Source organism: Cucumis sativus, unplaced genomic scaffold (genome assembly GCF_000004075.3).
Source record: "Cucumis sativus cultivar 9930 unplaced genomic scaffold, Cucumber_9930_V3 scaffold58, whole genome shotgun sequence".
NCBI classification, from domain to species: Eukaryota; Viridiplantae; Streptophyta; class Magnoliopsida; order Cucurbitales; family Cucurbitaceae; genus Cucumis; species Cucumis sativus.
Window position 1 is genome coordinate 241,313 of NW_022279555.1, and position 12,309 is coordinate 253,621.

A 12,309-nucleotide genomic window follows, 5' to 3' on the forward strand; every position below is an offset into this window, starting at 1 on the left:
GAAACTTTCTAGAATTCTTTTCTCATATGGACCCCGTCCAGAGGACTTGTTTATCCATTAAAAGAGTCATGTTCCTTTAAAAAGAAGTTTCTGATGTAGGCTTTTTATTTGACGTTAGGAGTTATTCCAATAATATCCATCCAGATTCCACTAAAGTTGCATACGTTAGGAGTATTAAAACTGGCTATCCATTAGGGAATTTGAGAGTTATTTCACTAAAGTCCTAATCCTTTATAAAACAATTTTTCACCACAAAAAAAAAGTGAAAGATAAAAAAAAAAAAATCAGAACTATGTTGTATTTACAAAATATACAAGTTATTTGGTTATACATTACAATTTCTTTAATTATTTTTGGATTCAATATTTTTGGAGTTTGATTCAGTAAAAAGTTGGACAGTGTATAAAATTTCGTAAAAGAAACTTTTTTTTATATTTATTATTATTATTATTAATATTTTAAAGAAACTAAATACACTATAAGAAATAATATTTATACAAACTCAGAACCACATATATGCATAATGCATATTACAACTCAGAGCAATTTTATTAGTCATAAAAAAAAAAAAACAATGAAGGCATTCTTGTTGTATTATATAATACAATAATACTCATAGTCAAAAGTCAAAACATTCATGTGCTTGACTTCACAATTGACAATTGCCTTCCTATTATTTTCCTACATGCCTTAAGGTCTTTCTCTAAAATTACAAACTACTGACATATTACACCAGAACAACTTAAGCCAACAATGAAGGTTAGATTAATAGATATTGTAATGGAAGTCACTAAGTAGTAATAACATGTTACAACACAAAGGTAAAGCCAAAGATTAATGTTAGTGTTACAGGAAAATTCAGTTAGCTCAACCTCTATATGGAAAAGCCTAAGAAAGCTTAAAAAGCTTAAAGGTCGAGCTATAGTCAGAGAACTCAGAAAGCTACAGAGGATAGTAGAAGAAGATGGACCACTGCACAACTAAAAAATTTGGGAAGAATTTTGTAACAGCCTGTATTTTTTAATATACCTATATAACAAAAACATGGAAAACTTAAGAAATATGAACTTTTACAACTTACACAATTCAACGGAAGCAATTTATTACAAACAATTGTTATGTCAAACTATTCACTACCCTTTATTGAACCTTCTACCTCAAAAGGGAGAATACAAGTCAATTAACGCTAACCTAAACACAATTTAACTAACAAAATTTCTCTGATGCTCTACCAAGATGTCACCAAGCTCTTAAGAAAAAACAATTCAACTGCCAGAGTCATGTCTGATCATGAAGGCTTTAATACTGTTTTCACTCATGAAATGCACTGTTATGAGACAGCATAGTATTCCTCAAGACCGATGAATGAAAAAGGACAACAAAATCTTTCATTTAAACTTCTTTATTGGCCAATGCAATATTGCTACTTTTACCTCTGGAAGAAGCTAATATGACATCTGGTCTAGGTTTCCTTATAACTTTGTTCATAAGGTGAAGGTACCGATGCCTCATCCCCATCAAAGGGTGCTTCTCTACCAAAAAAATCTTTCTTATAAGCCTCCCGAAGAACTACAGTTTGTGTTCTAATCTTGTTTGAGACATAAAATATACCTGGGTGATGAACTATGGCTTTCTTAAACCTATAACCAAACCCCAAATAGTCTCCCAAGCAGAAGATGTTCTCCTTTTCGGTTTTCTTCGAGATCGTAAGATAAAGCAACTCATGGAGAACAGCCACAACCCATTTCTCAACTTGGTCCGTATTTGGTGCTAGATGGAATGCATTTTCATAGGGCGAAATGTAAGGCAAATCCTGCCACTCCTCCACCCAATTCATCACTTTCTTTTGCAAATCAAAACCCCTCGGGAAACTCATTGGAAATGGAATATGATTTATTTTCCTTCTCCCAAAATTTCCTTCCAGAGATTCCCTTTTCTTCAATTCAGAGACTGCAAGGTCTTTCCTCCAAGAAAGTAGCTCTAATGCAAGAGTTTGTTCACCTGTTAAACAGTCTCTCACACTACAAACTTGAAAATATTCAGGATAACCAGCAAGAAGGGTTGGAATGAACCTATAGGGTAAACCCAAATCCCATTGCAACCTCTCAATAACATATAGGGGAAATTTTCCAACCCCTATGAGCATCAATAGTTTTGCTAACCTCTTCACAACATCATCTCTATGCAGTCGAGAGTTATGAATGGTTGATTCTTCCTTGTGGAGAAGTAAAGCTTGTGAGGTGATTTTGACATGAGGATGGAGTCCAAGACTAGGCTGGAATTGGATGAAAACATAAGGGTATAACTCGAAGAACTTGGAGATGGTGGTAGTGGGAACTTTGAGGTTCTGATTAAGCAAAAAGACAAGAAGAAAGTGGAACAGATGTTAAAGGACTCGAAATTATTATATTCTTAAGGGAAATTACTTGTTTGAGGTTTTTCTCTCTTTGAACTGCAAAATCAAGGTATGGATCTCTAACCCATTTGACCTTTGCATCAATGAAAGCACAAATCTGGGTGAAACGATGAGGGATTATAGTAATTTGTAGAATCATAAGCAAGAAAGGTTAGAAAACATTGTCTAGATTGGGAAATAGAAATGGCTGACAATGGGAATCGAGAAGGCTAAACTGACCAAATTAGACAAGAGTTTGTAAAGATCAAATAATCAAAGGAAACGAAAATTCAACTTAGACTCTGCTTGGTGGCTGCTTCAGAATAGAGTCACCCTAACTACCCTTTAAAACTATCACCTGATTTTCCATCTGAAAACACTTTGAAATCAAAGATTAGTACAAAAATACTCAATAAGCAATTCTCATATCAAGCTTTGAAATTCACAGAACTTTCTGTCAAAATTTTTCTAGAAAGAATACTTTCAAAATCAAAATATTGCAAGCAAATAAGTTTTAAAACCTAAATGCTTCAAGCTGAAACTCCTATAATGAATGGTATTTTCATACTTTTTATAACACTAATATTTCAATACTTTCAAATGAAAATTCTTCAATCGGTAAAAAGAACTTTCGATCAACAAATACATCCATACAAACAAAACTTTCAATCATTCAGTTCAAATACAAAGTAGGAAAAATGCATAGTTCATGTAGCCCAGCAGGTATGGCTACCCCTTGGTAAGATCAACAGTTCATTCAATCCGAGATGTCAATTAACAATCGACCACATATGAATCGCCATTTAAAGCATGCAAACAATTTTGAAACTAATTACCTCGATCGACAATCATCCTTGAAAATTCACTTCCTTGGACAAAGATTAACACCTATTGAACTTCCACGAGTGACACTTATCCCTAAGCCAAAAACGCCGCCGCAGCCGGAAACACACACTCAGTCATTGAAAACGTGATCTAGAACTTGTTGTTCGTTCACGCTGGAGTCTCGAACGAAGAAGAAACAATGCTCCTGAAGCCGTACAGAGTGAACGTAGACCGTCGTCGACTACAGAGCTGGGCGTTCGGTGGGTGTGGCCGCTGGAGTGTCGCCGGAGAAGAGGGTCGGCGGCTATTTGATAGAGAAAGGAAGACGACTGATGAGGCTAGTGTCACGTGGTTAAAGTCTGAAGCTAACCATACGTGCGGCACTTGGCTAACTACAATGCCCACGTAGCCAAGTAAGCCTTTTCGGGAAGGGGTAGTGCGCCAAGCACTACACCAACGTGTTGCAGCGAAATTAATTGGGTTGGTTGCAAGACACGAGAGAGGTTGGAAGGATAAGGGAGTTTGGATGGATACGTCTTGGGAATGATACACTGCATTCCAATAATAGATTAATACACATTTGGGTACAAATATGTTGTCTCTTGCCATGGGGGCCATGGGCAAGGAGACTTGGTATGGCAAGGTGACCTTGCTTGGCTAACACATGCAAAGTTGCAAGGTTGCAAGGCTTGGTACAAATGAGGCCCTCCCTAAGTATTTATAGACCTTCCACACCAACCATGGGCCTTAGAAGGTCGGCCAAGGGAGTTTCTAGATGATACAAGATCATTTAGTACATTACAAGAAAGCCTAGAACATTCTAGAGAGGATTAGACCTTTTATGACACTTCTTAACCGTCATAATAGCCTTCTAAAGTGTTCCAGCACGTTTCAGAATCATCCAGCACATTCTGAGGCCTTCTCGGGAGCTTCTCGCGCATTCCAGCACGTTCCAGCACTGTCTAGGGCGTTCTAGAGGCTTCTGAGGCTGTCTAGGTCGAGCATGGGCGAGGCAGCACGCACATGGGCGTGTCTAGGTCCTTCTTGAAGCTTCTGGGAGGTTCTCGGAGTATCTGGAACTGGGGCAGACACGGGGCGAGCGCACTAGGGGGCCGCGCGCGCCTGTCGCTGGTGTAGGCTGCGCGCAATGTTAGCATCGGCGAGCGTGCGCGGACGTCGTGCGCGCCATACCTGGGCGAGCATGGGCGACCGACTGGAGCCCCGCCGCGGTTGCTTGGCTTGCCGCCTGGCCATACGCATGGGCCCGTGCGCATGGGCCCGATGGTGGGTGCTGGTGTCGGGTGTCACGGACATATTTTTCCAAAGTGTGTTTACCTTTGGTTATATGCTCCGATTATCCCCAGTTTATCTCATCTTTAGTTTCCATGACTAGTTTAGGTGTTTGCTTTTCATTCTAGATCATAAATCTTGGGTGTGACGTTTCGCATTTTCATATGCAAGCCTGCCAGAGCTGAAAATGTTCAAAATGTATTATAGGGGAGACATACCAGTTGAATCCCCGCTCGAGCATTAGTTGTACTCTTTGGAAGCAACCATTTTTCCTTGCAATTGACGGTCTTTAATGCTTATCGTAACGTCTATTTCAATTTATTTTTTTCTTTCCCGCGTTTAATAAATAAAATTTCCCTAAAACGCAAAGGAAGGTTACGACATACGTCGACGTTACCTACAACTCTTGGATTTTTATCGACTTGCTTGTTCGTTGAGTTAGAACAAGTGTCGCACAATCGTCCTTCTCGAGGTTGAAACGCTACGATTGTGACAAGTGGTATCAGAGCCAAATTGGCTGACAGTTTAGACAGAGAGATGTTGACGGTAAAACGAACGGGCAAGACCCATGAAGAACGGTTGGTGGTGATCGAAGAGCAAATGCTCCACCTAAAGAAAGTTTCTGATTCCATCCGATTTCTGGAAGAACGACTTGAGAAAGTTGCCAAGAGAGTCGATGTTGTTGATGCGGTGTCTGGTCGCTTGGACGGATTACCCATACATGATTTGTTGGCTAGAGTTGACACGTTAGAGTCACAAATCAGGAAAATTGAAAATGTTCCCTACGAGCGTGGGAACAGTTCATCGGGCTAGATAACTCTCAGAAGGATATAATGGAGATGATAAATGGTATGACAGAGGACTTTCGAGCCACCCTGGATGTCGTTAGAAATGAAATCGTAGAGGTGAACACGAAGGTGAACCTTACGATGCGAGCGTTGGCCAATCAAGCTCCGGCTGGAGGAGCGATTACAATTGGCAAGATAAAGATCCCAGAACCCAAGCCCTTCTGTGGGCCAAGGGATGCAAAGGCATTGGAAAACTTTATCTTCGATATTGAGCGGTATTTTAAAGCCACAAACACCGTGGCGGAGGAAGCCAAAGTGACATTGGCGACCATGCATCTATCTGAGGATGCAAAGTTATGGTGGAGGTCCCGATATATTGACATTCAAGAAGGGCGTTGCGTAATAGACACTTGGGACAGTTTGAAGAGAGAACTTCGCTCACAGTTTTTCCCCGAGAATGTCGACATTCTGGCTCGATGGAAACTATGGGAATTAAAGCACACAGGAACCATTCGGAAATATGTGAAGCAATTTGCGGGGCTGATGTTAGACATATCTGATATGACCGAGAAGGACAAAATCTTCAGTTTTGTTGAAGGGTTAAAATCATGGGCAAGGACTGAGTTATACGAACAGAGAGTTCAAGACCTTGTGTCAGCCTATGCAAAAGCTGAGCGTTTGTTTGATCTGTCTAGTGACGCTCAAGAGACGAGACGTCAATAAAGCTCTTCACCTGGGAGAGATCAAAACAGCCGACCAAATTCTTTCGAAGCTGTCAGTGGAAGTAGAAGTCCCGGTAGAGACCGCAAGCCTTTCTAGTCAAATACGGGGAACATGGGGCAAAGGCCCAATAGTCAGAGGACATCTCACACTCCTATCAGTTGCTACATTTGTAACGGACTACATCGGGCAAGGGACTGCCTACATAAAGCTGTCTTCTATGCCTTTCGGGCCTCTTTAGCTGCAGACTCAGATGACACGTCGAGTCAACCAGAGAAGGAAGTTGGGCAAGTAGAAGGAGTTCAGAATGTTAGAGTGGGAGCCATAAGACTCTTGTCGTCCCTTCAGAAGAAACCGAGAGAGACAAGTGGTCGTACTAAAAGGGGCCTAATATATGTTGACACTTGGATCAACCGAAAGCATGCAAAGGCACTATGGTTGACTCCAGTGCCACTCATAATTTTATAACAGTGGTCGAAGCCAGACGACTAAACCTTCATTGGAAGAAGAGTACGGGAAAAATGAAGGTCGTAAATTCTAGAGCTCTACCTGTCGTTGGGATAGTGAAACGGACAACGATACAGTTGGAAGGATTGAGCGGTTTCGTTGATTTTGTGGTTGTAGGCATGGATGACTTTGACGTAGTCCTCGAAATGGAATTCCTTCTCGAACATCAAGTGATCATAATGCCTGCAGCCAAATGTCTGATGATCACGGGGTCTACCCCCACCGTTGTGCAGACAGACCTTCGGCAACCCAAAGGACTGAGAATGATCTCGGCCATGCAACTGAGAGAGGGTCGTGTTCAGAAAGACACAAGGTGTGTCATGAAGAGATGTGGTGATGGGAAACGTGATAGTTTGCCCATATTGGAATCGCCTACGAAGAGTGATTGTCGTATGGCGCAGTCAGAGTCGTCTAAACTCCGAAGACAGTCAAGGAGATTGTCGGGTGCAGGATTCACTAGACCTGCAAAAGCTCCGTATCAAGCACAAGACTGCTTATGGAAGGAAGAGAAGGGACGGTTGAGTGTCGACAGCCGTGTCCTGAAGCAAGCCCCGAGGAGAGGGACAATTCTTGGGTCCGTGAGTGTGACCCGACCTATTAAAGCTTACGTTGAGGTGCGTAGTCATGCGTTGAGTGGTGCCTAACTGTAGAATAGACACCCTATCGCATTTGAGGGTCAGAAGAAGAGTGCCACAGAGGGCAATTATACGGTGTTTGAAGAAGAAACGTTGGCCATAGCAACCAGTCTAAAGGATGGGAGACAATGTTCCCATAGATCAACTTTTGTTAGAGAGATGAACAACGACGTTGCCAGCCAGTTCGGTACTCGGTCGAATATGAGTTCGAATCAAGTAAGGAGACGAAGAGTCGTGCTCAAACTTGATTTTGGGTCAGAACGTAAGAGAAGCAATCATGTGACTCCACATGTATCGGCTCGTACACAGGCCTATCTGTTGGAATTTTTTGTCCTAAAACTCGTAGTTTGTAAATCATATTCTGTTCAATAAAGTTGTTTATTGAGAAATTAAATATTATAATCTTAAATCCAATAAATCAAGTTCCAAGGCTATTTTTGAATAAACTTGAACTTTATGTGTAAACATAAACGTGGATCAAGTTCGAGTATATAGCCTAAATAGTCTATAGTATATGAAATAAAGGTTGGGCGCCTTATTTAGAGAAACTATGGATGCGGCCCACTTTGTAGTACAAACGAGGTGATCCTAATCGTTCATGTAGAGACATGAAAGTGAGGGCATCCTATGTAAAATACTGAACCATGAATTAGTCTTTTTTACGTTATAACACCGTTTACTGTTTAAAACTTACTATCTAAATTATTGATGACCTAGGTAACTTAGTCTTAATCCTGAGTTAACTATGAACTCCTGTTCACAAGAGATTATCCTTAGATCTGCATAGGTGAGGGCAGCTCATCAGCGTTGGCCCAATAAGCCTCCCATTTCAGAGGTAAGATCGGGTGGATAGCTGGGAACATAGGGTACAAGATGGAATTCACTCCTACCCGCTTTAGGGTTAATAGATAGGTTGTTCTCTTAAACACTGAATCCAAGTCTTGAACAAGGGGCCCCACCCTCTCATTGGCCCGAGAGGGATTAAGTTTATAGGATTGAACCTTAAACCAATTGTTCAATAGTGGATTAGTGGGACTTAAGGAGCAAGATGTAATCTTGGGGGTAAAACGGTATTTTGACCCAGCCAAGGTTACGAGCAACCTGTGAAGGATTAACTTACTGATTATGGTTTTATCAAATGGACACAAATATATCTATAGTGAGGGGAGTGCAACTACGGGACTTTAGTGGAATGACCCGTTAGTTAACGAATGTTGATTAACTCGGTTTAAAAGAGTTTAGCTAGTTAACCTTGAATCGTTGGAGCCCATGATCTATAGGTCCATTAGGTTCCTCTGCTAGCTCATATGGATTAAACTTAGAACGGTGTGATGAAATAAGTCGAATTGTTCGAATTGGGAGAAGAAAGGGAAACCGACAAATATAGTGATATAGTCGTCGGTCTTCTAATTAGAAATAGAGCTTTATGTTTTACATACTATAAGTATGAATGCGGATTCATACTAAGAAGCTCGGAATTGATAGAATTGATCAAAAATAGTAAAAAGTCAAAATGTTGACTTTTGACTTTGAAAAGTCAAACTTTGACCGGCCTTATATTCAAATGTGATTTGAATTTTGGAAAAATGAATGCGGATTCATGCTCGAGAGGTTGGAATTAGTCAAGACGGACAAAATGGTAAAAAGTCAAAATATTGACTTTTGACTAAGAAAAGTCAAAGTTTGACTTTTGACTAGAAATATCTAATGACCATTTTACCCTTGGACTAAGTTAGTGGGAAAATCCAACATTTTGTTGGATAATCCCACTAACTCTTAGTGGGATATGTGGCTATATGAGATATAGACACCTAGCCCACTAAATTCCACTAATTGTTAGTGGAACATTAGGTGTTGAGATTTGGCAAATGAATTGCATGCATTTTTTCATGTAATTAGGTTATAAATAGAGGTGTTTTCAAATGTTGAAAAAACTTTTGCCTCTTTTATCATTTTCATCATCTCAACAAAAGAAAAAAGAAAGCTTCCAATCTCATTTTATCTCCATTACTTTCTACACCAAAATTGGGTCCCACAACCCGGTTCTTTGTCTAGAGGATAGCAGTTGAGTACTAGTGGTGGTCTCGGTTAGAATTGGTAAGAAGATATCAAACCTTTTGAAAGCTTCAAAGGTAATATTTCTTAAAACCCTAATTTGATTAGTTTATGGTTACATGTTAATTGTGGCAATTAGGGTAGAAATTCGATTCTTTTTCCGCTGTGCATGACTTAGTTCTATCATGTGGTATCAGAGCATGCTTCATTTTTACCCAATTGCATGTGGTGGGTTCATATTTATTAGATAAATTTTGGTTTGAACTAAAATGGATATATTATGATTTTGGCTCTAGATTAAGTGTTTTTGTTCTAATTATTGTAATTAGCCTTGTTAATGGCTTATTTTTATTGTTGCAAAGTGTTTGTAATTTTTAAAAAAATAAAAAAAGTCATTAGAGTTGAAGTTAGGCTGTAACTGGTTCAACCGGGTGAGAGAATTGAAAAAAAATGAAGAAAAGAAGGTCACAGACCCGAAAACCCGCCTTGACCCGCTTCGCGACCCGCACGCGCCCGCGCGCCCTCCTGCGCCCGCGCGCCCGCCTGCGTCCCGCGCCTGCCTTCGCCCGACCCGTGTGCGCCTGGGCCGGTTCAAGCGATTTCGGTTGGTTTTTCAGCCGGTTCGAAGTTTTTGGGAGTGGTTCTGTACTACACCAAAGTAATTATGTAATAATTTAGTACTTAGCTTAATTTAGGAGCCAAAAATCAGTCCATTTTAGGGTGTTTTTTTTTATTTATGCATGTGATGTATGATTAAATTACTTTAAATTTGTATGTGCATTTTGAATGTCATATAGATTTAAAATCCCACCATAGGTTAACATGTTCATGCATTAAAATGTATGATATAAAGGTTATATTGTATTGTATGCATGTTAATTGATTAATATGGAAATTAAAATCCCACCATAGGTGTTTGCTTTTCATTCTAGGTCATAAAGCTTGGGTGTGACGTTTCGGCATTTTCATATGCAAGCCTGCCAGAGCTGAAAATGTTCAAAATGTATTATAGGGGAGGCATACCAGTTGAATCCCCGCTCGAGCATTAGTTGTACTCTTTGCAAGCAACCCTTTTCGTGGCACGCGTGCGGGGCCTGTGAGCTGTCCTCGAGAGGTGCCTGCCAATGTCATGGGCATATGTCCTGGTCACCCTTGGGCTGTCTCGGGACCACGTTGGGCTACTCCTGGGCCATGCTAAAGGAGTCATGGCACGTATTGGCGCAATTTTGCGGGTGATTTTTGGGGTCAAAGCTTCACATGTGACATCAGGCTTACTTCTTTTCATTTCTTTCTTTTTTCCGTTTTAAATTTTATCTCTAAACCAAACTCCAACTAACTCTAGTTTATGTTTAGGAACTTGTAATTTTGGAGTACAATATAAGTATAATTGTTTGTGTTATATTGTTTTTATTATTATTATTACTATTAAAAATAGCCAAATTAATTAAAATATTTATAAGGTATTTTAAAATTTGATATTCGATAGATCGATCAATGTCACTAAACATATAAGGGCTTATCAATATCTATTATTAATATAATCTAGTAAATATTTTGTCGAATTTATTATTTGTGACAGTTTTTTTCTATTCTTTTTTACATATATTCAATATATAAAATATCAATTTTTTGAAAATTTCATATAGGATTATTAACAAGTTTAACAAATAGATAAAATGATTTTCAACATTATTCTAATACTATGCTTTAAATTATGTAAGAGATAAATCTCTATAAATCATGGATGAATTATTTTAGAATGGAAAACAATACAAAAATGTGAGTGTTGAGCAAGAAATTTTGACCAATTAAATTACGTCACATCATCACAGTAAATAATGATGATTATACTTTTGTTTGAGTTTGGATAATTAAGTTACTCAACTCAACCCAATTCAGATCCAACAAAACAAATGGGCTCAAGCCCAAGTCCAAGAATCAAATGGGCCCAAGTCCAAACTCATCTCGCAAATGGGCTCAAATCCAAGCCCAACAAGCAAATGGGCTCAAGTTCAAGCCCAGTAAGCAAATGACCCCAAGTTCACCTAAAGCCCATGAAATGTCTATAAATAGAGACCACTATCATTCATTTTAAAAGGGGTCTTTGGTTGAAAGAAGAATTGAAGCTCTGAAGAATTGAAGATTCAAACTTCTACAAGCTCTCAAGACGTGCAAGTTCGTATCAACTTCGAGATCAACAACTTCTGAAAGATTGAAGACTTGGAAGATTAAACTTTTCTTGGATTCCAGAAGATCGAAGTTCAAATCAACGTGCAACTACAACATCCTGAAGATCGAAGATCAAAAAGTTCTAAGTTTTAACTTGTATTCGAGAAAAAACATCAAAAGAGTAAATACTAGAGGTTGTATTCACAATATTCTTTAATATATCAAGTTCAACTCCACGAAATACATTTCTTCAAAATCTCGTGTGAACAGTTTGACACGTCCAGTGAGACAATCTCTACCTTTCATCTCTTTCTCTTTTGAAGAACATCTAAAGAAATCATGTCGATTGACGAACAAATGACATCGGCAAGCAGCCAAATACTCACAGCCGCTCAAGGGAGACTCAATCATCTGAGGAAATGCCATCCTTTGAGGCCGCAAAGAACATTTGGGAGCAACTGTCCAAGCCACCAAAAGGTGGAATTATAGTCGAAGAAAATCCTGTGATTGACGAACAAATTTCCTCCTGTGAACGCTCGAATGAGAAGATGCCTCATCCAAATATCATGTCGATTATGGTGACTGACGTGGATACAAGTGAAGACAGAATGACTGAGCTTAAAAAGAAGATCAACATGCTCATGAAGGTCGTTGAAGAAAAGGATAATGAGATTGCATCTCTCAAGAATCACATCGAACGTCATGATGCTGCTGAATCAAGTCATACACATACTATCAAAAATACTGACAAAAGGAAGACAATTATGCAAGAAAGTCAACCACAAAATTCAACCTCAATTGCATCAATATCTATTCAACAGTTGCAGGAGATGATTGCAAACTCCATCAAAACTCAATATGATGGACTTGCTCAAACTCTCTCTCTATATTCCAAACCATATACGAAGAGGATCGACAATCTCAT

The 12,309-nt window shown here is 39.3% G+C and overlaps 1 pseudogene; it reads right to left on the reverse strand.

Moving 5' to 3' along the window:
* Nucleotides 1–1,048: 1,048 nt before the first annotated feature.
* On the reverse strand, nucleotides 1,049–3,305 carry LOC116406034 (annotated as a pseudogene).
* Nucleotides 3,306–12,309: the final 9,004 nt, after the last annotated feature.